The 27413-nt window shown below is 49.8% G+C and overlaps 1 protein-coding gene across 1 annotated transcript in view; it reads left to right on the top strand.

Annotated features, from left to right (window-relative positions):
- The window catches only part of RPL30 (ribosomal protein L30), a 451366-nt gene that overhangs the window by 330032 nt on the left and 93921 nt on the right, over nucleotides 1–27413 (top strand). The window lies entirely within an intron of this gene.

Genomic DNA, 27413 nt, shown 5'->3' on the forward strand with positions numbered 1-27413 from the left:
TTAACTGCTTTGGGTCTTTTATCTTTGTTCTTTGTCATGACCTGCATCCCTGACCAGACCAACCAAACCGGGCCACAAAGGTGAGATTCAAATCCATCACCAATGTATGAATAATAACCTAGAGCCCATGTCTGGCTTTTGAACTCCTGGTAACAATTCCTGCCATTGTGGAAAGTGTCCCATTAATTCAAATAACGTAGTCATATAATTTATGGCATGTTTTACTGAACTTGGTCCAACATGTTGGCATTGGAAGGCTCAGCTAAGAAATGTGTCTTAACTACAGATTTCTGGTGACTCCTAAAACTGGTTTCAAAGATTTGGAAAATAATTAGAAGAGTTTTACTTGAAGTGGGACTATATTTATAGCTATAGCACGTGGTTTTGCACGTTGTAGAATTTTGCACAGAGACAAGCATAATGCCAGTACTTTAGTGGTCGCCAACATTTGCATCTTTTAAAAGTTGTAAGAAATGACATTGACATGCACATTTGCACAGTCCAGCAATGCTTCAGGAGTTTAGGTAACATATAAAATATATTCAGACCTAATTTTACTTTCCATATTGCGTCTCAAAGTAAGGTGAGTAGGAGATTTAGTTGTATTGACTTGTAAAGATTTTTTAAATTACACACTGCACGACAACAACCAAAGCCAACCCTGTCCTTCTCTTGACATTGTGAGTTGGGGACTTTTAGCCAACACTTGAGTCATCTGACTGTCTAGACCAGGGGGGTCTGCAAACTCTTCTGTAACGACACAGAGAGTAAATATTTTGGGGTTTGCTGGCCATACAGTGTCTGTGGCAACCACTCAACTCTGCCATTGTAGCATGAAAGCAGCCATAGACAGTATATAAACAAATGAGCGTGGCTGGTGTCAGTAAAATTTTATTTACAGAAGGAGGTGGCCAGTTGGTGGGCTATAGCTTTCCAACCCTTGGTCTAGACTCCTCTGGCCTTGCCGTGCTGCTTCTTCCTTATTTCTTGGGCGTTCAAGAGTTTAAAAAACAAACTGGATGCAATGGGAGCATTAGCCATGTCTTGATATTTACATTAGGATCTTGTGGCTTATGTAAGATACAAATGAAAGCAATGAGTTCATCATTGGTGCCCAAATTCTTCTCTCTTGAAGGTAGCGGTTCTTTTATGAGCACCACTAACTGTATCGGAAGGGCCTCTCCAATCCCACACTCTTAAGTGGATAATTGCCTCAGAAATGAGTAGCAGTTACCTCTCATGTAGCAGATTAAAGCAGAGGTCCTTACCATCTGATTGTTATCAGTTTAAGTGTTTGCTTGCCCTGTAACTATACTATTTTCGTCACCAGAATCACTTGAAAAAAATATAATAAAAACATGTCTCAAGCAGTGATTCCAGAATGTAGTTTTCAATCCCCCAACCCATTCCCACAAGCTCCTGGAGATTCAAGTTTGTGGCAGAGAAAGAAAGGGAAGAGACAGATTTCATAGATTAGTGCAATTTCAGTGCTATTGAAGAATAATGGTGATAATGTGTAAGTCTGGCTCCAGAAGAAGCAGGTGCAATGGTGGACATGGCTCAAATGGATAGAAGCATTGAGCCAAGTTCCTGAAGCCAAGAACCCCTTTATGCGCCTTGCTTCAAAGCACACAGCTCGTCCAGGGGTGGTGACGATATACACTCGGCCACACCGAAGGCTGCCTCCTGCTTGCCAACTTCATAGTGATATTATGGACGCAAATATAACCAGTTATTAAAACGAACCTTTCCAACACCCTTCCAGACTGCTTTATTTAAATTCCAAGGCTGGTTATAGAGCAGTCCTTGAACTGGGCAACTGCAAACCTAATGCACATGTCTGGCACCAGCCAATATGAGTGCTTTAGTGAGGTTGCTAGATCAACACCACACGGTTTGAACTTTTAGAACAAGATCTCAGAATTGAACCCAACATGACTGTGTGGGGAATTTAGAAGCTGCTTCTAATTGTTAGACTGATCAACCGTCTGGCTCTTATTATGACCATCTTGAAGTAAAAAAAATAAGATTCCACATATATGTGGTTTCCATGCAAATATAGACCAGTCTTGGGCTATTAAATGTAGTGTTTTAGTAATTGTGAATGCAGGGAAGAACCTTCCCACCCAGGAATTCTTGAGTCTCTCCGCTTTCTCACCAGCCTCAGGGTACCACACAACATGCTGTCCTGTGCCAGGAGAGCAAATCAGTTACAGGAGCGGTGGCCCATCCAAGGAAACAATTTTTTTTTTTTTTTTTTTTTTTGCTACAAAGGGAGGAAACTCCGCCTTCAGTGTCGGTCCTTATTGAGAGTTAATGAGTCCCAACCGCAATGTAAAAGAGGAATATCAATCCCAATATCAAATAAATGTGGTGTTTTGGGGTGCACGCAGCTGGAGTTTCACAGAGTTCCAGGCAAGATGCAAGATAGTCTCCATGTTCCAGGAAAGAATCTGCTTCCCAGGGAGCTGGCAAAGGCATAACGGAGAAGGAGCCCATCCATTCCTGAAGGACCAGCATGCATGGACACAAGCCACTTTGCACATTTGAGCTGCTGCTATCCAGACGCAAGCTAATCCTTCCAGCATGCACGCATCCTGCTTTTGGAGCCTCTTCCTTCATGGTTCTAATTTGAAAACCAGCCTCGAAAATTTTCTGAGGCTTGGGCTCTACTCCTTCTGTCCAAAGCACCTCACCTAAATCTTCTAAACACTAGACTAAAGGAAATGAATCAGTTCAGGAACTTTTGATCTAGGGACTTGAAGCTTGAATTGCCTGCCTGGTTATAGACACTAACCCAATTACCATATGCCTCAAACAGCAAATACGCATTAATATACTCAAACATAATTGATCGCATACTATTTTCAATGTAATATGTTTAAAGTTATTAGAAATATAAAAATAAATTAGACATGAAGACTAGCTCTTCAGGAACTTACTGTCTGGTCAGAGAACCGATAGCTTTCATCTGTTGAGCCCTTACTGTGTAAGTCTTTTACTTCTGCTGTTCATTTAGTCCTTATAATCTCTCTCTCTCAGGGAGGTCACTATCTCTACTTTACAGATTTAAAAACCAGGGCAAGAGGCAGGGCAGGGAGTAGGGTAAGACAAGAGAGGCACCTAGGGCACAAAATGTAAGGAAGCTCATGGGAATCTCACCCTCAGGGTAGAGAGAGGGCCAAGCCTGCACTTGCAGGCCCTGTGAATAAGGGCCCCCTTAAATTGTGTACCCCAGGCACCTCACCGCGTCCTGACCCTGGCAAGAGGAGTTAGATAACTTGACAAGTGCCATTCAGCTGGCAGGTGGCAGAGCTGGGATTTGAACCCAGGACGCCTCTGCAACCCACACTCTTACCACTAGTACCAAAATATCTAAACTGCACAGTAGAATGTCAAAGGGCCTTAAGAGTCTTGAATAAAGGGCATGGGAGCCCAAAAGGGAGAAGGGTCACTTTTGGCGAGGGGACAGTCTTCAAGGGAACTGGGGATTGTAGTGGATCAAATGGGGGCCCCCAACCCCGAAAAGATATGTCCACCTCCTAACTCCTAGAACCTATGAGTGTGAGCTTATTTGGGAAAAGGATCTTTGCAGATGTAATGAAATTAAGAATTTTGAGATGATATCATCCCGGATTACCTGGGTGGTCCCTAAATCTAAAGACGAGGATCCTTGTAAGAAACAGAAAAGACACAAACACCCAAAGGAGAAGGCCACGTGAAGACAGAGACAGAGAGCGTACAGCCTGAAGCCATAAGCCAAGGAACGCTCAGAGCCTCCAGAAACCGGAAGAGGTGAGGAAGGATTCTCCCCTGGAGCCTTTGAAGGGAACGCAGGCCTGCTGACACCTTGACTTCAGCTCTGGCCTCTAGAGCTGTGAGAGAATACACTTCTGTTGTTTTAAGCCACCCACTGGTAATTTGTTGGGACAACCACAGGAAAGGAACACAGGTATTGAGCTGGTCTTTGAAGCACATGTAGAATTTGGACATTAGAGGAAACCTGTGAGCAAAAGAGAAGCTGAATAGCTCAAAGCAAGCTTGGGAAGCATCTGGAACGCGGGTCACATGAAGAGGAAGACAGATCGATAGGACTAGAAAGGCAGCTAAGAAGGCCTTGAGTGGCCAGCTCTGATAGAGACTCGAGAATTTGGACTTGATTTGGGAGGTAAATTGATGGCATTAGCTTCACTTCTGGGGGTGTGGGGTGGACCTAAGGACATCATCGGTGTCTTTTCAAAAGCTCACCTATCAGAATTTAAAGACATTTCCCCTGTATCTTTCTTAGTCATTCACGAGTGATATCAGATGGCATAATAAACATTCAAGAAATAATGATCAAATTCAAGTTTTGCATTTGTGGCACATCAGGTCCTATGAGAAATGACCAAGTGCAGCAGGGTCGTAGGCTAGACAGTGACCACTGAGATGGCCTGGGGGCACAAAAGCTGTGCCCAGAGGAGGACGAGCTGGGTCAACCAGAGCCGCACCCTCCAGAACCTGAATTGGGAGACGTGGAGAGAGCCAAGGAGTTAGGAGTGGGAGCTGAAGCTGGAAGACTCCCTAGAAAGGTGTGAAGGTAGAATGACAGCTAAGGGCCATGAGCAAGCCCCGGTTATTAGTAAATTAAAGTTATAGGGGAGAGGGAATCGTGGAGTAAAAGAGCTAAGAGCCAAATCTGCTAGCAGAGGAAGGCAAGTAAGATCCTGCAAGAGAAACAGAGACTCAAGAGGGGCCGACCAAGAGAGAGCCAAGGCCCAGGCCTGTGTCGGGAAGGCCCAGGTGTGTTGAGGCTCACCTCCGCACGTGAGCACACTTACACACCAGCCAAGCCCTTCCCAGCTGGCTGCAGAGCATATCTGTGCCCGGCCACCACCAGAACCTGACTTTCCCAGGGCTCATTGGGTTTCCAAAAGACATGTGTTAGATGGGGCTGCTGGCACAGAAAGGGAAAGGATGAGCCCACTGGAGAAACGCTTCACAAAAACCCACAGGACATTCCTTCGAGTATTCAAATTATAATGCAGACCCGTTCAATGGGAGTCTTCAGACAGGAGGCAGAAGAAGGTGGGCCCAAGAAAATGACCTGAAGTCCCTGGTAGATCCCAGGCTTGATGACATCATAACCTTGTTTTTTGTTTTTGTTTTTATTTATTTATTTTTGGCTGCGTTGGGTCTTCGTTGCTGCGCGCGGGCTTTTCTCTAGTTGCCGGGAGCGGGGGCTGCTCTTCGTTGCAGTGCACGGGCTTCTCACTGCGGTGGCTTCTCTTGTTGCAGAGCACGGGCTCTAGGCGCGCGGGCTTCAGTAGTTGTAGCACACGGGCTCAGTAGTTGCGGCTCACAGGCTCTAGAGTGCAGGCTCAGTAGTTGTGGCGCACGGGCTTAGTTGCTCTGCGGCATGTGGGATCTTTCCAGACCAGGGCTCGAACCCGTGTCCCCTGCATTGGCAGGCGGATTCTTAACCACTGCACCCCCAGGGAAGCTCCCCTTGTTGTTTTTTTAAAGGTGTAGTAATCCTGAAATGTGGTGATTTAAGGATGTCTGAGGCATCTGCTGAGTGAGAGAGGGGCTGAAGAAAGGGATGCCGTGGGGATCTGGAGACACACGTGAAGCCGTCTCAACGTGGAGAGAGAGATCAGTCACCCCCAGTCACACAGACAGGGAAAAAACCAGGGAGCTCAACCACGAAAGAGCCCTTTAAATACCTCATTCCTCGACTCTGTCACCAGGGCCTGCAGATCTGAGCAGGTGTGCCTTAGGGCAAAACCCCGCAATGCACCACCCGCCCCCCACCCAGCACCCCCCAGCCCACCGCAGCCCCATATCTGGCCGCACCCCTAGGCCAAGTTTGCTCGGCCTCCAGGAACAGTTTGGGTGTCCTCACAGAACTTGCGGCCACGGCCATCCTCTCCCTGTGGCGTGGCCGCCTCCGCTGTCAGCCCCGGAGACTGGTGTCCGGCCAGGAGCGGGGCTGAACCTTGTCAGCGACTGATGGGAAGCAGGCTGCTGCAGAGAGGACAGAAATCTGTCACGGGCGCAGGCGCTCTCCGCTGCCTCCCGCGGGTCTTCTCTAAAGCAAACCACCTGCTTCCTGCCGGGCCGAGCCTTCCAAGGTCTCCACAAAGGAGAACCGGGTCCAAACCAGCGCAGAGGAACCTTAGCCTTGGCACCGTCTCCGCTTCTATTTGTTGGGCACTCAGAAGTCTGTGGAATGCAGACTCATTTTCCACTGAAACGAGGGAAAGTAAAGACAGCACCAAATTAAAATAGATTCCTGGCGTTTCCTGTTTACTCAGTACTGCTGCTCTCAGCCCTGGCCAGGGGCCCTGCTGGACATCTGGGCATGGAGGCCCCTCCAAAGAACACTGAAAGTGAGGAGTTTTTTCCTCCCCTGTTGCCATTTCCCTTCCTTTAGTTGCACGTATGTTTATTTGGGGGGGGTTGCCCGGTCCATTCCCAAATCTCCCTTTTCTCTCCCTGTTTAGAGGGATGCCAATTGCTGGGTGCTTGTCTGCCTCTGATGCCCCATTTTCCTGTTCATAAAGCAGAGCTCTTTTTTCCTGGCCTGCTGGGCCCAGAGGGAAGATGTGGAAGAAAGAGCAGATGACACATGTAAAGGGACGGCAGAAAGAGGGGACTTGAGATCTGGCACCACCAAGGCCCTCCATCCTCCTTCAGAAGAATGCTCGCGAGACAGCGGAGTCAACAGCAAAGGTGCAGGTGACCAGACGGGAAAAGCTCATCCAGATGGATGGAGCAGAAGCCCCCAGACGTCAAGCCGAACACATGTGCCACTTGAGTCTTTTCTGGAAACCACGGGGGGAGAAAATACGCGTGGGGAGGAGGTCTGACTGGCGAAGCAGCCACCCCCGGGTGGGCCTGGGGTGACGGGTCTCAGCTGTAAATTGGTATTTGGCCCCTTGATGCAGCCCACTTGCTGAACGTGTTTTCTCCGTCCAAAAGCAGTGAGAACAGCCCCACTGTCCTGACTGATTTTTGCACCACAACAATAAAGTTAATAATGGAAAAAACATTTATCCCACGGCCAGGGACACTCCGCAAGCAGTGCATTGAATCTCCAACCTATCAACAGAAATTGCTGAGAGCAAACCGAAGCTTGTTAACTGATTCTTATGAATGATTGAAACAGCAAAGCAGATTTATTTAATTTCCATAATTTAAAAATTGACAATTACACAAATATCTTCCTAAAACCATCAGGATGGAAACCATCCTGTTCTTGAGAAGTGAATTGAAGTTACAAAAAGCCAAACCAACATGCTACTGCAGGGGACTGTCATGGGCTGAATTGTGTCCCCCCCCCCCCACCAAAAGATACATCCAAGTCCTAAGCCCCGCTACCTCAGAATGGGACTTTATTTGGAAATAGAGTCTTGACAGAGGTAGTCGAGTTAAAAATGAGGTTATTAGCGTGGGCCCTCATCCAGTATGACTGATGTCCTTATAAAAACAGGAAATTTAGACACAAAGAGATGCACAGAGGGAAGACAGTGTGAAGACACAGGGAGAAGACAGCCATCTGCAAGTCTAGGAATGAACGCCTGAGGCTACCAGGAGCTGGGCGAGAGGCATGCAACAAAGGCTCCCGCACGGCCCTCAGAGGCAGCCAACTCTGCCCACATCTTGACCTCGGACTTCTAGACTCCAGAACTATGAGACAATACATTTCTGACTTAATGCCCCCAGTGGTCCTTTGTTACGGCAGCCCTAGCAAACTGACACAGGGACTCTTGTCTCCCTCAGCCCCCTGCATGTGCCTCGCGTGCTGTGACTGGGGAATCGACCATGGTGAGAACCTTGCGGGGAAGCAGACCCTTCCCACACATCCACCCTGGAAGCTGAAAGGCAAGACCCCTTGTCCCCAAGCCCTGGCAGTTGACACTTCCTCCCAGAAATGTTGAGTCTGGAGCACGGGCCTCTTTAAAATGTATTCTTTTGCCACCAGCAAGGGCGGCATCCAACATCTAGTTGTAAAGGCGCCAGAGACGCCATCCAGCATTTGCCAGAAGCCTGACCTTGGCCGTAGGTCCAGCCACGTGGTTTCACTTGGACTCTGCCTCTTTTCCCATCCTGATCCTGCAGTCTCTCCACTGATCCTGGGACCCCCCCAACAAACAGATCAGTGCAAATCAACGGAGAGCCAAGTGTGGTCACAACTCCTTGACTGGCATTTCAGCCCCTGCCTGACCACTGCCCCCCAGACATCTGGCTGTCAGTGTGTTCAACGGCAAAGCCTTTGCCTCTCTCGTCTCCTCTTTTCTCACCAACTACTCCTTTGAGTGGCACCCCTGTGCCCCTTACTCCCGGCTGGGCCTCAGGGCCATCTCCGACTCCAACCTCGGCCGACAGCCAGTCGCTCGACAGTCAGCACCTTCCCCGTCTCCCCAGACCCCCAGCTGCAGCCCTTGCTTTAGATCCTCCCTACTTCCCACCTGAAATACCGCCCCAGCTTCCCCACTAGTCAGCCCGGTTGTCTCCACTCCCTTTGCTGCCCTGCGTGCTCTGTGCTTGCTCTGGGGTGGGCCGGGGAAGGCAGGAGAGGAAGGGTAGATGGAAAAAGGCCTGATTCTGTCCCTACCTTTCCCACCTTCATGCTTTGCCCAGATGCAACGCCTGCCCTCATTGCCCTCCCAGTCCTGCTCCCAGATGGAATCTATCCATCCTTCAAAGCCCATCCTTAATACTTGAAGCCTTTTATGATTTTATCAGCCAGATGTGCTCCTTCCCTCCTTAGAATCCCTTCTATATTTGATTTGATTTGATTTTGATTTGTGTGTGTGGCAACTCTACTCTATTCTACTTTGAGTCACAGTCACCTGTGTGCCGTCCCATTTCTCATATTCAGTTGCAACTCCTTATTCACTGGACTCATCTCTACCTCCACTGGCTCCACCATCATCTCCCACTGGATCATCACCATAGACTTCTAACTGGCCATTCAGTAGAAAAGCCCAAGTCAGATGACCGATGTGGTCTGATGTCCACAACCTCTCTGCTCCGAGGGCCCCCTCCTGCGTCCTCCCTACTCCTTGATCCCCCCCTGTACACTCCTGCCTCAGGGCCTTTGCACATGCTGCTGTCTCTCTGCCAGGCTAATTCCTGAAACCTAAGTCTTTGCTCAAATGTTACCTCCTTAAGGAGGCCTACTCTGACCACCTTATTTCATATTGCAACCCACCCCACCTCCACCCAGCACTCTTAGTTCCCCATACCTCTTTCTCTTCATATCATGGCTCACCTCCTAAAACACTCTACAACGTATGTATTTCTCATGCTTATTGTTCATTGTCTGCCTCTCCACCCCTGCCTGCTACATTGTGAGCTCCTTAAGAACAGGGATCTCTGTTATGCTCACTGATATATCCCATGTGCCTGGTATGTGGTAGATTCTGAATAAACATCTGTTTCATAATTGAATCTCTGTATTTTGCATACACAGAGCAATGGCAGTCCCTAGGTTCCCAAATCATGCTTTTTTTTTTTTTTCAAGCATAACTGCCTGGTTGCTTGGCCGCTCTTCCCTGTGCTGCCATGGAAACCAACAGTCCAGCGACAGGTTGCTTCTCATCAAGTCAGGCAACGTGTATCACCCCCCACAGAACCCACAGATGTGGGCCCATGACCTCCACAACCTGGGGCGAGGATGCACTGGCCAGTCAGCTGGAAGTACCCAGGATGCCCCTGGGACCAGCACCCCTTCCAGCTCAGCAGGCAGCCTCAGGATTTCCCTGGGAGCCCCATGCTGTGAGCAGTGGAGACCCCCAGGAGGATTCACCCCTGACTGAAGTGTGTCCATGCAGACCGCAAATTCCAAATGTCCCCACTGCCTCACCCAGGCATCGTTTTTCTCTATCCCCAATACTAGTAGGCATTTGTGGAGCAGCTACTATGGGACGAGGCACTTCATGTATATTACTTCCAGCCTCACAGCATTGCAAAATACCAGTTATCACTCCCCCAGTCACAGACGAGGGGACTGAGTCTCAGGGATTCTAATCAGCCTCGCCTCAGGTCACAGAGCAAGTCAATGGTAGGTGGCATTGAATCCAGGCACCAAAGCCTGCAGCCTTTTCATACGCCCAGCTGTTCCCCCGCTTCTCTGTTCTCTGCTCTCGGCTGCTGCCTTGTCTCAGACCCTGTGCCTGCAGAAGGCGGCGGAGGGCGAGTGGTGGGGACAGGAACGGTTGCAGAAACCCCGGAGTGTGCACATCGCTTGCACACTCAGCTCAGCGTGGCCTAGCGAACACTGTATCACCAGAGTGCTTTTCTGCAGGAGGCTGAGCTCTCTCTGGAGGTCTTTAAAAAATAACAAGTAAAAGATAATTCCTTCTCTCTGGAATGACGTAGGTGTGGTCATCCCTTTTAAAAGCAGAGATCAGTTGACGCCTAATCGTCCCGTTTAGCTTTATGACTATGATGAACCATTACTGGACAAGGGGACTCACTGTTTTGAACATTACTAAATCTGTTTTTAATAACGTCGCCAACTCAGGACCAAACCCCGACCCATCGCTGCAGTAAAGGTCCATCATCGCTGGAGAGAGAGTGCTGGGTCATGGAGGGCGGAGACGGGAGAGCTGGGACAGCCTGTTTTTTCTCAAAGATGGGACTTGATGAGTCATAGACCAGCTCAGGGATGGGTGGAGGGCTTGAAGATTTATCTCAGATGAGATCTGAGGAATAAAGAAGAAAACAACAGCAAGGAGACCAGACCCACAAGGATAACAGCCCAGCTTGAAAATTGCTTAGGAAAGGGACATGGAGACCATGTTGTCATCGGCATCCACACGACATGTATAATGTGCAAACCACAAGCACACAAAGACAACACCCAGTGTGTCGAAGATGATCCGACAAATTTGTCTCCGGCTATATCCAGAAGTGACCAAGCACCTATTACGTGACTCCAAGATTAAACATTAAATTGAAGGTCCACCAGGGCCCAAAACACTGGTAGGCGCTGAAGAAACAAGAAGGACCTACAGAGGAGAACAGGACCCAGTAGCCACCTTCCAAGAGGTGCAAACCAGCCATGGGGACATGCAGTGTGACAAGAGGAAAGAGAATGGACAGGATCTCAGAGGACAGTAACGCCAATGGCCAAGGGGGAGATCCCGGGGCATCGGGCCAGCTGGCCCTCGGACGCTGCGGGTGTTGACAGCACTCCATCACCTCCAACCCCACCAGAATCCAGGACTTTTTGTATTGAAAAGGAGGACGGAGTTCACGCTGGGCAAAAGAAGGATAAGAGTGAGCAGGTCCTGGCTTCTGGCTATGACACTCAGAGAGGTGAGCGCCAAGCCCCGGGAATGCTGCTGGGTCGGGAGACTAGGTTACCTGGGTCCCACGGCAGCGTGGCTTGTGCACAGAGTTGCCAAAGTTGTCACTGACAAAGGCAGGTGGCCTCTCTCCCTCGCCTGCATGGATCCTGTGTTGTTCCAGCTCCCAGGGTTACGCAGACTCAGCGGCCGCCACATGGTGCTCCCACGTGGGGCTGCAGCAACAGAGCAGTGGTGACGCTCCTCCAAGTGGCCCTTGGGGAGTGCGTGTCCGGGACGGGACCCGTGCACCTGCGACCCTGGCTAAGGGCCTGGTGTATATATTCACCTGATGTCCCCTTGGGAGGGAGGAGTTGAAGGCCCTGCCTGAGCAGGTGGGGACTGGAGCTTTAGATCCACCAGGGACATGAGGGGAAGCAAACTCAGGCAGGGGGCCTCTGCAGTAAAAGGCTCCGGTGCTCGAGACCCCAGCCCGCCCCCTTCCCCGGGCTGCTCAGGGTAAGAGCCGCAGTGCGTGCCCTCCCCCTGCCCCCGTGGCCTGTCCCCACGACTCCCCTGCTTGTTCACGCTGCTCCAGCCATACCGGCCACTTGCTGTCTCTGGAAAACCCCTGACGCTTGCACTTCAGGGCCCCTGCACTGACTGCTCCTCTGCCTAGGACATTCCTCCCCTTGGAATCACCGGACTCAGGCCTCGCCTCCCACAGGCCTTTACCCGATGTCACCTGCTCGGTGACACCCTCCTGACTCGCCGACTGAAACTGCAGCCACCTCCTGACTTGCTCTCCCCTCCTCTCCTTGCATTTCCCTCACAGAACCTCTTGTTAGCAAATATTCAACAGAATCTATTTTACTTATTTTGGCTATTGTCCACTTCCCCAGCCAGAACGTAAGCTCCCTGAGGGCAGGGGTTACTGTCTGATTTGTTCCTGCCAGCTCACCAGTGCTTAGGACTTACAAGTCATTGTTGAAGGAATGAATGAACAAATGAACAAAAGAGAGAAAGGGAGAAATGTCACATGGTCCCTGCCCCAAGGCCCTGGCTGTCTGGTTGGGTAGGTTCTTTTGCTTAGAACATCTTAGGAGCAGCACAAACTCATTTCTCTTGTAAGATGTTTAAAAATGTGTCAGCATTTGCAGCCCTGCCCTCCAGATTCCAGGCAGAAAATCCCGTTGATCTCAGTCCTTTATTCCAAAAGAGTCGTGGCCCATGATGGAGACTCTGAGGGACTCAGGAGGAAAGTCATCTGCTGCCTTGTGTTCCTCACCCAAACCAGCTGGCCCGGGGGCGGGGGCAGAATGCTGACAGCAAGCAGAGTCGACGCGCTAGCAGTGCTGAGCACTGGAGCAGCCACCAAGGAATGTTGGCAACACCCAGGCGTGGGGAGCGCAGAGCAACCCCGAGGCCGTGAAGAGGAGGGCTAGCAGTGGGGCAACAATATGGAGCACATGTGGCAGCAAGGTGATTTTAAAATGCTCCCAGACCACATGGCATCAGCCATGGCTGCTCCAAGAGTGGGCAGCTCAGTTCTAGGAAGGGTCTTAATGTCTGAAATTCTACCCTTTGAGTCCTGTCTGTATTAGTTAGCTAATGCTGCATAACAAATCACTCTAAAACTTAGACACTTAAACACCAAGAGACATCCATTCTCTCTCATCATTTCTGTGCGTAGGGAATTTAGGAGCCGCTTGGCTGGACAATTCTGGCTCAGACTCTCTGATGAAGTTACAGTTGGGTTCCAGGCAAGGCTGCAACTATCTGAAGGCTTGGCTGGGATTGGAGGGTCCACTTCCAAAGTAGTTCACACACATGACTGGCAAATTGGTGCTGGGCTGTTGGCCTGGGGTCTCTGTTCCCGCCCATGTAGGCCTCTCCACAGGACTGCATGAGTCTCCTCCTGGCATGGAATCTGGCTTCCTCCAGAGCAAGTGATCCAAGGACCAAAGCAGAAGCTGCAATGCCTCTTTGACATAGCCTTGGAAGTCATCCATCATCACTTCTACCATTGTCTATTCACCACACAGGTCAGCCCTGATTCAGTGTGGAGAGGGGCTACACAAGGTATGAATACCTGGGGGTAAAGGTCATTGGAAGCTCTCTTGGAAGCCAATTAGCGCATTATGTTTTGTGACATCAAGTCATCTCCCCGAGTTGGGGTACATGGGTCTCTGGTTCCAAGCTTGAGTTAGAACTGGAGCTTGTGTAGTTGTGTTGCCCAGATCTCATTACTTAAACTTCCTTTGCCTCTGTTTTTCATCTGGAATGTGGGTCTAATTATATTGACCTGGGGGTTCAAGATTAAGTTAGGTAACTGTCTTTGTTGCCTTGGGCTGCCCTCACAAAATATCATTGACTGGGCTGCTTAAACAACAGATACTTATTTCTCATAGTTCTAGAGGATTGGAAGTTCAAGATCAGGATGTCAGTGAGGCAGGTTTCATTCTGAGGCCTCTTCTCTTGGTGTGTAGGTGGCACCATCTTGCTGTGTGCTCACATGACCTCCTCTTTGTGTGAGCGTGGAGAGAGTGCCAGCAAGCACTCTGGTGTCTCTCCTTAGAAGGGCACTAATCCCATCATAAGGGCCCCACTCTCATGACCTCATCTAACCCTAATTAACTCCCAAAAGCCCCATCTTCAAATACCATCACATTGGGGGTTAGAGCGTCAACATACAAATGGGAGGGTGGCAGACAGGGACAAAAACTTTCAGTCCATAACGGTAACGTACACTGAGGAGTCCCCGTGTGCCAGGTGCTAATTCCCTGGCCCTCATGACCTCCCTCTACCCTCCTTACACCCCAGCAGGGTGGCACGAGGCAGGGCAGCTTCGTGGCTAACAGCCCAGCTCAGAAACTACCCGCCTGACATACAGAATGTGCCAACCAGTATTTGTCATTATTTGCTTTACTTTCTGGATAAGGAAACTGAGATGAAAGAAGACAAGAAACTTGCCAGAGGGGTGAGCTGGGCTGTCAGTCCGGGCTCCCCAGCTCTAGGCTCCACATGGAAAGCACTCGGTGTGATTCCGGCACAAGGCAGAGAGATATTGAACGGGAGAGCGAACAGTATTGCAGCCGCTGCTGACGACCGTGGTTTCATTCTCCCTCAGGCAGCTGCCCGGCCACTGTTGCCTGGGTGCTGCGGGAGACCCCGCAGGGCCAAGCCCCCATCCCTGAGCCATGCCCACCACTGCAAACTGTTGTGTCGCCTTCCACCCTCTCCCACTCCCATCAACCATGGCCCAAATGCAAGATGCAGCTTCCTCAGCTGGTGCTTATGCGCGGGCTTCTGGTGGCCAAGGGAAGTCAGGTGTTGCTGCTGCAGGGTGGCCTTGGCCATGGTTCCAGCCTCCTTCCCAACCTTTCTGTGCACTTCCCATCAGGGGTCAGCTGCTCGGGCAATGCTGAGCGAGCTCCCGTGTGCCTTAGTCTGTGCTCCTCCCCGTCAGAGCTAAGTGGTACCATGTTCCAAGGGCTGGTGTGAAGACTCCCCAAATCACTCCCCATGCACCCTCTACACACACGCACAGACACACACGCATACACCCCTCCACAGGGTCTCACCCCTCTTTGTCTTCCGATTATTAGAGCACATGCGTTCTCTCTCTCACCAAACTGCATGCTCCCTGCAGGCAGAAACCAAGAGAACATTGTGTTCTGAGTGTCCAGAGACGTGCCAGGCCCCCAGCACTCGCTCCAGGAATGTTTATCAAACTGGATTGAGTTGTTGGAGTGAAATCCAAAGCTCTCAGGGAATCTCATTATCGCCTGATCCGGGCCAGAAATGCCAGGGTGAAGGAATGTCTCTGTGTCCCAGACACTAATTTCAGGCCTCTCCTGAGAGAGGGAAGGGGGGATCAATCAACACCGAGGGTTTAAAATCTTGGCTTTTCTTTTTTTTTTTTCCCTTTAAGGCAGGTTTATTGTTATAATTGGCCCCAGTATCTTAATTCCCACAAAGACGCGTCACCTCCATTCTCTGTAATGTCAAAATGTCGTCAGGTAACCTCCCAGAAGTCGCTTTTAACCTCTACGTCAGCCATCAACACCCACAAGGCGGGCGCAGCACAAAGCCGCGAGGAGGGGGAGGTATAGTCACCCCCTCTTCCTGCCTCTCCTGTTTCTATATATATGCAAAAGAATTATCAGAAATAAAACCTTTGTCTCTGGTGCTCAAGCTAAACCTTGCAAAGATGATGTTTTGCTGCTCCCGCTGTAAACCGCCCAGGAATGGCTTGTCTCCGGAGCTCTGTTATCTTCGGAAACAGAGAGAACATCGTTGTCTCTCTGTGTCATCCTTGCTTTCACCTGCTTGTCTGCTGCTCTTTAAATTTTCTCCCAAAACATCATTTTTTTTTTCTGTCGTAAGCATAACACTTTGCTAAATAACGGTGGGGAAAAATAGCTTCTTTAAGAAATGCAGCCCTTTTAATTTCCCAACACGCAGATTCTTTTACACAAGTCCTTTCTTTTGGGACACACAATGTTCTGCAGACTCTCTGTGTCTATAGAGGTGGTTTCATACTTAGGACTTGTGTCAGAGCACAGTTCATAGGTGTGTACACTTCTGGTCCAGGGCAGCCCCTGTGTCTGTGTAGTGGAAGCTGTTACTAACGGAATGTTTGTGTTCCCCCAAAATTCCTATGTTGAAGCCCAAACCCCCAATGTGATGGTATTTGGTGGTGGGGCCTTTGGGAGGTGATTAGGCTTAGATGAGGTCATGAGAGTGGGGCCCGCATGATGGGATTAGTGCCCTTCTAAGAAGAGGAAGAGAGACCAGCACATCTCATTCTCTCCCTCTCTCTCTCTCTCTCCTATGTGAGGACACAAGCAAAAAGGTGGCCATCTGCAAGTCAGGAAGAGAGGCCTCACCAGGAACCAAATCTCCTGGCACCTTGATCCTGGACTTCCATTCCTCCAGAACTGTGAGAAATAAATGTCTATGGTTAAAGCCACTCAGTCTGTGATGTTTTATTATAGCAGCCAGAGCAGCAGTCTTGGAAAGATGTATTCTAGATGAAATAGCTTTGAGGTAGAAGAAGGCTATGGCTGTGATGTGAAATATAACTTCTGGTGTGTTACGCATTTAGATTTCAGGGTTGACCTGTTGCAGCAACTAGCATCACCTCACTTCTAAAATAATGTAGATAATACCAAGTGTACAAGGTGTTGTTAGGACTGAATTAGGTAATCACTGTTAAAAAAATCCTGTGTGCGGTCTCACTCAAGTAACTCAAATTCAACAAGTGCCTAAATAGCACATTCTACCTGCCTGGAACTGTGCTGGACACTAGGGATTCAAGTCCAAAAAGCCTGCCCTCAGGGACATTTTAGTCTAGCAGGGCAGACCTGTAAACAGATTACTATACGTGGCAAATGTCCAGCCATTGGAGAGTACACAATACACAGGAGGGAGTGGTTAATTCTGGAGGATTCAGGAAAAGTGACACCAAAAGTGTAGATGGGTAGCTATTTGAGGGAGAACTAGAGCTTGCCAGGTTAGAAGAGGCAGAGGCTTGCCCCAGGTGAGATGGGTTTGGTCATGAATGGTGGGATGTGCTTAGTGAGGAAGGCCCATTACTGGTCTTTAGAACATTCATCTAAGCCCTGGGATTCCCAGATTCCACTTCCTATGGGGATGGGTCACTCCCAGTGAGCAGGCAGGGCTGGCGGAGGTCTGGGAAAGCATGAAGTTCTCATTTGCTGGTGGTAAAGAAAATACAAGTTTTAATTTTTTTTTAAGGCCATAAAAACCTGTCCTGTTTTTTTTTTTGTATTCACTTTGAAGGGACCAGCGGTATCCGTGTCTGCCTCCCCAGGTGGCCTGTGATTTCCTAGGGGACAGGGACAGACCTGGTCATGTATGCCCCCGGGTTCCCAAAGCCCAGGTCCTAGTCTGTGGCCAGAGCTCCTCAAATCCTGTTGAATCCAAAGGCGCGTAAACCTCACCTGTTCCCGGGCCGCAGCGCTGGACAACAAAACTGAAGGCCCCTGCAGGGCCTGCTTTCCTGAATCTCCATCCACGGACGTGTCAGAGGCTGAACTGAGGCTCCTCTCCCGGGGACCTGGGGGAGCGCCTGTGTCGGTCCATGGCGCCACCCCGCGGCCAGACCCGGGAACTTCATCGTCTCGGACTGTGGGAGCCCGCCCCACCCCCCTTGCCAGTAGGATCATCCTCATCCCCACCCCCACCCCCCCGGTTTTGAGGGAAATAGGAATCCTGAACTGGTCATCCTCAGCCCCACCTCCTTCCCCCTATGAAGTCTCTGAGAAAGGACAGGCAATGCTTTGACCTCCATTGTTTTGGCCCTTGATACCTTAAGCCCCTGCTTGCTAAGGGCCTATTAAAGGGAGGTCACTGTGACAACCCAGTTAAGGACCTGGACAGATGTGGGTTTGATCCCAATTAGCTGTGTGACCCTGGGCATTGCCTCACCTCCCTGAGCCTCAGTTTGCCTCTCTATAGAATGCGGATTATATAACTCACAGAATTGCCGTGAGGATTACAGAACGTAAGCCGTGTAAATGAAGCCAAGGATCTGTGAATGGCACGTGGCAAGTGCTCGACAAATATAAACACAAGCATTTGTGCTTCTATAACTCCACTTGAGTCTTGCTTTGAGATGGTGAGGTGGACGTTAATATTATTTCCATTTTAACGGAAATCAAATGGACATGGTGGATCCAACCTCTTAAGGGACCTGCCCGGGGGCCTTTCGGCAAAGGGAAGGCCAGGACTTGAACCCAAGTCTTGTTGTTCTTGCCAGCTTTCCAGGCAGCTTCTGAAAGAAGAGATGCAGAGGGCAGAACTGCCAAAGAAAAGTTGGGGGCATCACAGGAGAGGAAGAAAGAGGAGCTGCAGAACTCGAGTGCAGCATATAGACCTGCTCCATTCTCTTGTGGATGTTAGACTCTTTCTGGAAACAGTTTTAGTTTAAGAGATGGTCCTGAGAAGCACCTGGCCCTGTCAGGAGACCTGGGCTCTGGTCCCAGCTGTGACTGGGTGACAGTGCGACGTCCCCTCCTCGGCAAAATGAGCGAGGGGGTTGGCCAAGACGTCTCTCAGGGCCTTTCAGCTCCCAACCTGTCCCTGGACAGCCTGCCTTGAAGAGGCCCTGTATGTGTCCAGGGCCGGGGGTCATCACCGTTGGCCCTCAGAGACCTCAGATGGAAGGAAAGGAGGACACAGAGCTCTGGGCCTGGGGGGTGACAGATGGAAAGAATAACTCAACTCACTCTCATGAACAGGAGATTAACATTAATCCTCGCTGGGCCTGCAGGGCTGGGCCTGAAGAGGCCCACACAAGCGGCTGGGGGAGGAACAAGGCTCAGAGGGATGCAGGCGGGGGAGGCGGGGCCACTGACGGGTGGGGGGGGCGGGGGGGCAAGATGAAAAGAATCAGATGAGCGGAGGCTTCGAAGACCAACACTGGGCAGAGCGGGAGGAGAGGCGGGGGCTGGGAGACCACCTCTCTGCGTTCAGAAAGACCACGCTGTTCGGTGTATCCACTCATCTCTGGGCAGAAGAGTGGCTGCTTTTTTATTGCTTTGCTTTTTGGCTGATGTTTCAAACATGAGCAGGCCAATTGGGAGATGTAATCACGGGCCTTTCATACATGCCTATCAATGGCAAGATGAATGGTTTGGGTGGTGCTCGAATCATAAATAACAGCAGCATATCGGGGCAAAATGAAGAGAGAGAAAAGCAAGTGAAATAAATCTATTGGGGCTCCAGGGCCATCTTTCCTAGGAAAACATCAGGATGAGAAAGACTTGATTCCTATGCCAGACCAAGAGCCAGAATTCTGAACACTCTTCACGTGGCACCAAAAGAGCAAGTTTTTGACCTTGAATGGCTTCAGGACATGCCCGCGTCTGATCCACGCTTGTGTCTGACCCTCCGGTGCCTGGCACAGAACAGACACGACTCTGATGGTCCAAATGGGGGAAGGACGGGGGACAGCACAGCCTGGCAACCAGACCCCGAATCTGTATCTTTCCAGCAAATTACTGAATTGCTCTAAACCTCAGTTTCCTCATCTGTAAAATGGAGACAGTAATGAGTGTGGCTGTAAATAGTAACTGGAATATTGCACACAAAGCCTAGTGTACAGTGAGCACTGTGTCAGTGCCTCTTTGTCATTGCTAATGACTGAAGGAAGTAGCTGGAAACCGAAAATCCATCCCTCATGCCACGCTGGTATAATTAAGTTTTTTCATACCACAGGGAGATACAGGCTGAGGAAGCACTGGTGACGATGATGAGGGAGGCGTTATGCTGGGGTTTGGGGCTCCCTAGCCACCCCTGCTCCCCTCTTTCCTCTCTCCACTCCCCCTCAGACTCAGGGAGGTGTCCGCTGATTCAGGCTGCAAACATGGCAGACACGCAGCCCATGGCCCCCCTCAACTCTGGCCTCTGGGAGGGTGGGGTGGGCAGAGTTGTCTGTGATGATGCTGGCCCAGGAAAAACAAACCCCAGACCCCAAACCCGCACTGACCCCAGGCTGAAGGCCAGTTTCCCCTTGGCTACCACTTCCTTCCCCGTCCAGGGTACCCCGTCCCCAGTGTGTTCAGCTAAACGAATGGCAAGCTTTTGGGGGAGCCAAGCTCTACCCTTAGGAAAAAACAATTCCTACCTTCTCTCCTCTCTGTTCCAAAGGGATAGCTCTGCCTGCCACAGAGAGGCAGAAAACCATGAATGACACATCAAGGAATTTAATAGGGTGAGATATTAGGCTTTGCATGAGAGCCCAAGTTCTAGGAGGACCTTCTAAGGAAATCTTTCTTTCGGCTTGGTGCCTCCTGCCACCCGGCTGGGGTGCCTGGAGGTCTTCAGCCGCCTCAGTGCCCTGAGCTCCGGGGCCAGTTAGTGCCAAGCCAGCCAAGCTCCTCTCCACATGAGGTGCCACCACAGATGCCCCCGCCAAGGCACCCATGACGAGGGATTGTAGCTGCTTCTCAAAGGCTGCTCAGGCTTGCGTGGGCGTGAGGTCGGTGGACAGGACCAACTCGGGGCATCCGAGACGCCTGATGAGACCAAATGCAATCAGACACTCTGACTTCTCTCCGTAGACGCTTCGGGCTCCATCTCTCAATAGCGTCACCAGGGAGTCGGGACCGGGCATCTCAGGCACGGCATCCAGTGCTTAACGCCTGCGGGGCTGAGGCAAAACGCCATCCCAGGCGCCACTGGAGCGTCTCCAGTGGGAGGTTGCAGGGCTTGGCAAAGTACCCATGAGTTACTTAAAGGGACATCAGGACACTGGGACTCCAGGGCCATTACATGTTGGAAGAAAGACAAGTTCCTGACCAGAACATTCAGAAATTAGAAACCAGGCCTGTTTAAAACACACACACACACACACACACACACACACACACATACACACAAAAACCTTAGGTCCTGCTAATTCATAACACCCAAAAAGAGCGACACTCAAAGTTGTGAAAAGTCAGTGAGCGGCAAAAATGTCAGAATCTTAGAAGTGGAAAAAAGCCAAAAGATGCCTGTTCTGGTGATTCTCAGACATGATCCCACGAATGGCCTGTGTTGGAATCACAAAGGGAGCTTAATAAAAATTACAGATTTCAGGGCCACCGATGCTCAGAAATTTGTGTTTTTATCAAACTCCCTAGGTGCTTCTGATGACAACCAGGATTAGAAACCACTGAATCGATCTGCGGCTCCTGCAACTTTCCTGCGGACGTGAATCCCCTAGTGACTTTCTTCAAATGCAGACTCGTTTCAGGAGGTCTGGGGTGCGGCCTGAGACCCTGCATTTCTAATGCAGATGCTGCTGGTCCCAGGACCACATTCTAAGCAGCAAGGCTGTCCTCCAACCTCCCCTTTATTGAAACCGGCAGAACGTGTCTCGGGACTTAGTACAGCGTAAGTTCTTCTGTCTCAGCGCTGAAGGAATTCAGGGGGAGGCAGATGACAGGTAAGGAGAGAATTTATTAGTACAGGATGCTTGTGAGAGATACAAGCGGGTGGGCAAAGGAGTGGTGCCCTGAGAACTTAGTGGGCTACAGTTTTATAATCAAAGCAAAAGTTGGGGGGAGGGGAAGACCACCTTCTTCCTCATGCTTGAGTAGATGTCACCGTCTCATCATCGGTTCCTCCTGTATGTCGGGCATGGGAGTTTTCTTGTCCCTACATGGTCAAACTGGGACTGTCATGGCACAACGGAAATGAGCAAAAAGGCAAGTAACGTATACTAAAATATGATAAACCATCTCAGGTTTCAGTCTAATTTCATCTTTTCCTTGTATTTTCGTGTTTAGTGTGTGCAGAGGAGCGTGCCCTAGGAATCATTAACTTACTGACCTCACTGGGCAGGATGTGGGTCTCATGTTACCATTGTTTTGTCGTCTTGGGGCATGTCTCATGCTTCTGTTGCATGTTTTGTTACTAAGCAAGCCTGCTTTCTTGAGTGATCATTAATTTACAGGGGACTCCCATACTTTTTTTGTCTACTTGCAATCCTCCAGTGGGATTAATTATTTAATCACCTACTTTGGCCCTTTTCTCTGTCCCTATCAATATTACCGAGGAAACGGATAAACTGAGCTGCAGGCATGGGGGAGGCTGAGAGAGGAACCGCTGAGTTAGGAGGAAAAAATGAGGTGGGTAGGGATGAGCCAAAGGGAGCTGGAAGCTAGCTGGGCAAAAATGACGGGAGAGCCAGCCCTGGAGCCAGCAGGACATCTCCACGGGGGGATTTCCTTACCAGACACGAGTCTTGGGACTTGTTTCCTAATGACGGTTGCAGGCGTACAATGGGAAATATTCAGAACCGTGCCAGGCAGGGCTCACCAAAGGAGAAAGCCTCTCCGCAGAGACACCCCACTCCCGGTCGGAGAGGTGGCAGCAGCTGGACCATAGCTGTCCCCACTTTGGCAAGATCAGCTTCAGAGTCTACATGCCAACTGCTGGCACTTATTCCAGAAAGCTCATCCAGCACCTCCCCCATACAAGCGTGCACACACACACACACACACACACACACACACACACACACACACCCCTTGGCTTCTCAAAAGTGGCACCATGAGAGAGTCACCTATCCCGAGGGCTCTACCCCCGGGCACAGCTTTTGTTCAGCGCTTGCTGCAGCCCTGCCTTAGCTGCACCTCTTCTGCCTCGGGGCTTTGCACAGGCCTCCCTGGGATGCCCACGAGCAGACTCTGCCGTTCTGTTTGCCCTTGTGCAAACCTGGAGGTGCAAGGAAAGGAAGACTCCCTGGGGCAGCCCTTTCCCAGGGAGGAATGAGAGCTGATACAGAGATTCCCCTCTCCTGGGCCTCACGTGGACAGTGCGGGGTGCCCTTACTGGCCTCCACGCGTGACCAGCTGAATAATGGATGCTTCATCGGCTCTCACTCCTTCCCCAGTTCCCTTTGCCCCAGCTCCGCATTCCCGTTCCCTTAGGTCACTTCCTAAAACAAACTACCTGCCCGTAAGCCATCCAGGCTCTGCTTTTGAGGAAAACCACGCTCACACACGCCTCAAGCAGTAACGGCTAAATCCTGCAGGGCAAGGGAGGAGAAGGCTGGAGACTTCAGAGAGGACCCACAGCGAGCCAGAACGTTCGAGGCGCTCCCTAAAGCCAGCAGCCCCTGCCTGAGGCTCACGCAGCAGTGCAGGGGTGTTCTGAGAACAAATTATGTCTTGTCCAAAAAATAATTTAAGGTCCTCTGTGAGATGCTGGAAACAAGAGAAGGGAAGCTAAAAGAAATGGGGCTTGTTTAGCCTGGAGAAGAGAAAGCAAAAAGGTTAATAACTGACTTCCTAAAAGTAAAGTGCTGGTTCTCAATGTTAGCCGACGGAAGCAGGGAGGAGGGGAGACAGGCTGAAGCCGGGGCTAAAGGGCCAGGTCGCCCATCAGCATGCTGCCAAGGGGGAGATGGCATCTTCAGGTGAAGTAATGAGCTCCCCGTCATTGGAGGCATTCAGCAAACTTACTGGGGATAATGTGTATGGGATTTATTTTTTAGATGAGAGCTTTTCAAGTTGTTTCTTCTCTAGGCCCCTCTTTAAAAATCACGGAGCCTTTTCAAAGTAGGATCTTGGGAGTAGGGGTCTGCCCCAGAAGAGGGAACACTGCTTGATCTGTAACCTCATGAACTCCCCCAGTCCAACAACACACACACGACTGAATTGTATTCCAGTTCCGATGTTATTCCACAGCAGGCGGTTTTCTCATGAGGTCTTGGCACCACCTAGTGGCCCCTTAGTCCATTACAACATACACTGGGGATAAATGGTATTGTAGTTTGAACACAAACACCCTCTTTGATTAAGACATCGATTCAACAAAAATATATTAAATACAAGATATGGGTGAGGACTTCCCTGGTGGTGCAGTGGTTGAGAATCCACCTGCCAATGCAGGGAACACGGGTTCGAGCCCTGGTCCGGGAAGATCCCACATGCCACGGAGCAACTAAGCCCATGCGCCACAACTACTGAGCTTGCGCTCTAGAGCCCGCGAGCCACAACTACTGAGCCCGCGTGCTGCAACTACTGAAGCCCACGCACCTAGAGCCCGTGCTCTGCAACAAGAGAAGCCACAGCACACCGCAACAACAACCCAACGCAGCCAAAAATGAATGAATGAATTAAAAACAAAAAAGATATGGGTGAGGGACTGTGCTAGAATCTGAGGTGCAATGGTAACCAAATAAGACATGGTCTCCCCTTCATGAAGCTCACAGCCTAATGGAAAGACAACAAACAAGTAAACAACAAAATAATCATTACACATTGTGCTGTCATCAGGAAATAAATCCATTGTGTGATAGAAAATAATGTAGGCAGGAGTGAGTCTCCCTAAGAAACATTAGGCCAAGCTCAGCAGGATGGGATGAGAGGGACAGGGGTGCAGAAAGCATGGGGGAGGGGTGACAATATTCCATGAAGGCAAAGCACAGCACATGTCTGGTGGCATCAAGAGCCTGGCTGGTCAAGGAGCCTAAAGATCAGTGTGTTCAGTGCAAAGTGAGGAGGACGAAGGGGGTGCAGTGAGGCTGGGGCAAGGACCTAGGAGTGGTCCGCGTTTGTAAACACTTCCCTAAGCGAAAGCACACGGGTGGTTAGGGTGGGTTCTTCCAGAACAGTACCTGGTTGAATTTTAATTTTTAAAAAAGAAGAAGGAAAATGCCATGATGTGAACTGGGCCGTTTGCTCCAATGCAGCAGGACCCCATCCGGGGACATCAGTGACAGCTGCATGCCCTGCTGAAGACAGCCTACATCTATCTGCTCCTGCCCTGCGTGATAAGCTGATAAGCTTCTGTGTCCTTGGCTAATTGCATTGAGCCTCATATTAAAGTCTAGACCACGGGTTCTCAATCCTGGCTGCAAGTCACCTGGAGCTCATAAGAATCCCAAAGTCAGGCCACACCCCTGACTCGTGAAGTCGGCATCCCTGGGGGTGGGCCTGAAGTAGGAGATAGACAGGCCCCTGGACCAGACAGCTGGTGTTTGTCAAATGGAGCAAAACTGAAGTTTTGTCCTCAGCCAGACGAGAATGACACCCGTTTCCCTTCCTTCATTGATATGGAGGGAATGAACTAGCAGTGGGGAATTTCTTGCAGCAAAAATAGAAATGAATTTTCCTTTTCCTGAGAGCAAGGGAAAAAAAGGGAACAGCGAACAGACTAGAGAAGAAACATAACCTGGTCTGAAAGAGTTAAATCACTCCTAGTTTTTGTTTGTTTGTTTGTTTTTTTAATAAATTTATTTATTTATTTGTGGCTGAGTTAGGTCTTTGTTGCTGCGCACAGGCTTTCTCTAGTTGTGGCGAGTGGGGGCTACTCTTCGTTGCGGTGCGCGGGCTTTCTCTAGTTGTGGCTGTGGCGAGTGGGGGTTACTCTTCGTTGCGGTGTGCGGGTTTCTCATTGCGGTGGCTTCTCTTGTTGCGGAGCATGGGCTCTAGGCTCATGGGCTTCAGTAGTTGTGGCTCACAGGCTCTAGGGTGCAGGCTCAGTAGTTGTGGCGTATGGGCTTAGTTGCTCCGCGGCATGTGGGATCTTCCCGGACCAGGGCTCGAACCTGTGTCCCCTGCATTGGCAGGCGGACTGTTACTAATCCGTAGTGTCTGTAACTAGATTTGTACTTCACAAAGCTAACCTCACTCCCTGACACTATGTAAATTACACTCTGCACCTATCACCCCTAACTCTGTGTGAGTTACATCCTGTGCCTATCACTCCCTAACCTTATTACACCCCGGCGCTTACCTTCCTTATGCCCCCTTCTAACAAATCACCCCCTGTAGGGTCACCATTTCAGAGAGAAGGTCGCCGGCCGATAAACCAGAGACAAACGGACCCAAGTTACCGGGCTGCCTGATGCCAGCTATGACTGTTTTGAAATTATGCAAAGGAAAAAGAATACAAGGCCTTCACTACTTTGATCCTTATCACATACCCCAGACTGCAAGCCCCGCGTATAAAATCTTCTCCGATTCCCCGAGGAGGGAGGCGCAGTTCTTGAGGCTCTAGCCTGCTGTGTCGTCCCTTCTGCCTGGCAGAAAAATAAAGCCATCTCTCTCATCCTCCAAAACCTCTGTCTCCCTATTTCTGTTCGGCATCGGTGCACAGAGAAGCCGAGATTTCGGCAACACCACCTGCCACTGGCCGGGAAGAAAGAACTCACCCTGGGCAGGTGGCAGCCAAGACTGCAAGGCAACATTGAGTGCTAACTTCCGATAAAAGGAGAATGAACATTAGGGTCACGATAATCAAGCTCTATAAGGAACTGGCAACACGCACTTAAGCGGCACATGTCCTGCATGGGTTTTTTATACATCATATATTGCTGATGCTATTTTCCTTAAAAGAAAACTGCCGACATACATCTCAATGCCTAGAAGGATATGCACCAGAAAGGTAACTGTGCCTACAACCTGGATGGTGAAAATCCAGGTGACTTAAGTTTTGGTATTGTTGTTGCTTATCTGCATTTTCTAGGTTTTTATGATGAATGTGGGTTATTAATATAAAAATATTACTTATGTAATGTTCTTAAAAAGCAGAGCATAATCACACAGACAGAATTCTGTTTCATGCACAATTCAGGCGTGCAGCTGGTCTCCAGGTGCTCAGCTCACAACTTGGCTGTTCAGGACACTTCCTGACCGAATGAAATCTCTGCTGCTCAACCAGAAGGCAGGAGCCATACTGTACTTATTCGGTGGCTCGGCAGACTCCTAGTAGGATCACCATAAACACGTCCATTCATTTCACTGCTACAGAGAATAAGACCATTCTTATCAGTCTTTTTCACAACAGAAATGGACACTTTCCTGTTTATCTATTTACGCAAATTCTGTCACACTGTTTTGCAAGGTATATTCCACGCATTCTCCAGACAATAGGTATGCACACACACAAAAAAAAAAGTGGTGGTCTGTGAAAGACAGATTTCCTTCCTATAGGTATTTGCAGAGCCTCAACTATACAAATATTCATTGTGGATCTGCAATAGGAGGGTATAGTATATGGCCTTCCCCAAATTTATGTAGCCATGAAACACTTTTTTCCCAGGAAACATCTCCAGGGACCAGCGCTCCCAGGAATGTATTTTGGGAAATGCTAGTCTATCCTCTCAGCGCATAGTTCTTTGACCTGCCACCACAAAGCAGAGCAATTGTGCCCTGTCCCCTGTGATGAGGGCAGGCAGCAGGGCCCACGCGGGGTGCTGTACGGAATGAGACTCAGTGACGCAGCTCGCTCAGACTTCTGTCATCAAGCGAGCTAAGCCACAGAAGTGGCTTAGAGCCTAGAAAACAAATGAGGAATGGCCCATCAAATGTTAACAACCAAGCACCAGGTGACATTTTAATTTATTCTGCTTACAGAAACCAAAAAAAATTATACTGTTTTTTTCAGTCTCATCTGCATTGGACACAAATACTTTCAGAGGCAAGGGTGAGAGGGAAAATGACAGACGTTTCATTGGCTACTGTAGTACTGCTGTATCTCTCCCCAACTTGTCACTCCCAAAGACAGTCACTGCCAAACGCTACTGCAAAAACACAATGCATTTACGTCAATGACACCTAACTGTACATTTAAATAAAAAATTAATACTAATCCCACCTAAGCTCT

Source organism: Balaenoptera ricei, chromosome 17, assembly GCF_028023285.1.
Source record: "Balaenoptera ricei isolate mBalRic1 chromosome 17, mBalRic1.hap2, whole genome shotgun sequence".
NCBI classification, from domain to species: Eukaryota; Metazoa; Chordata; class Mammalia; order Artiodactyla; family Balaenopteridae; genus Balaenoptera; species Balaenoptera ricei.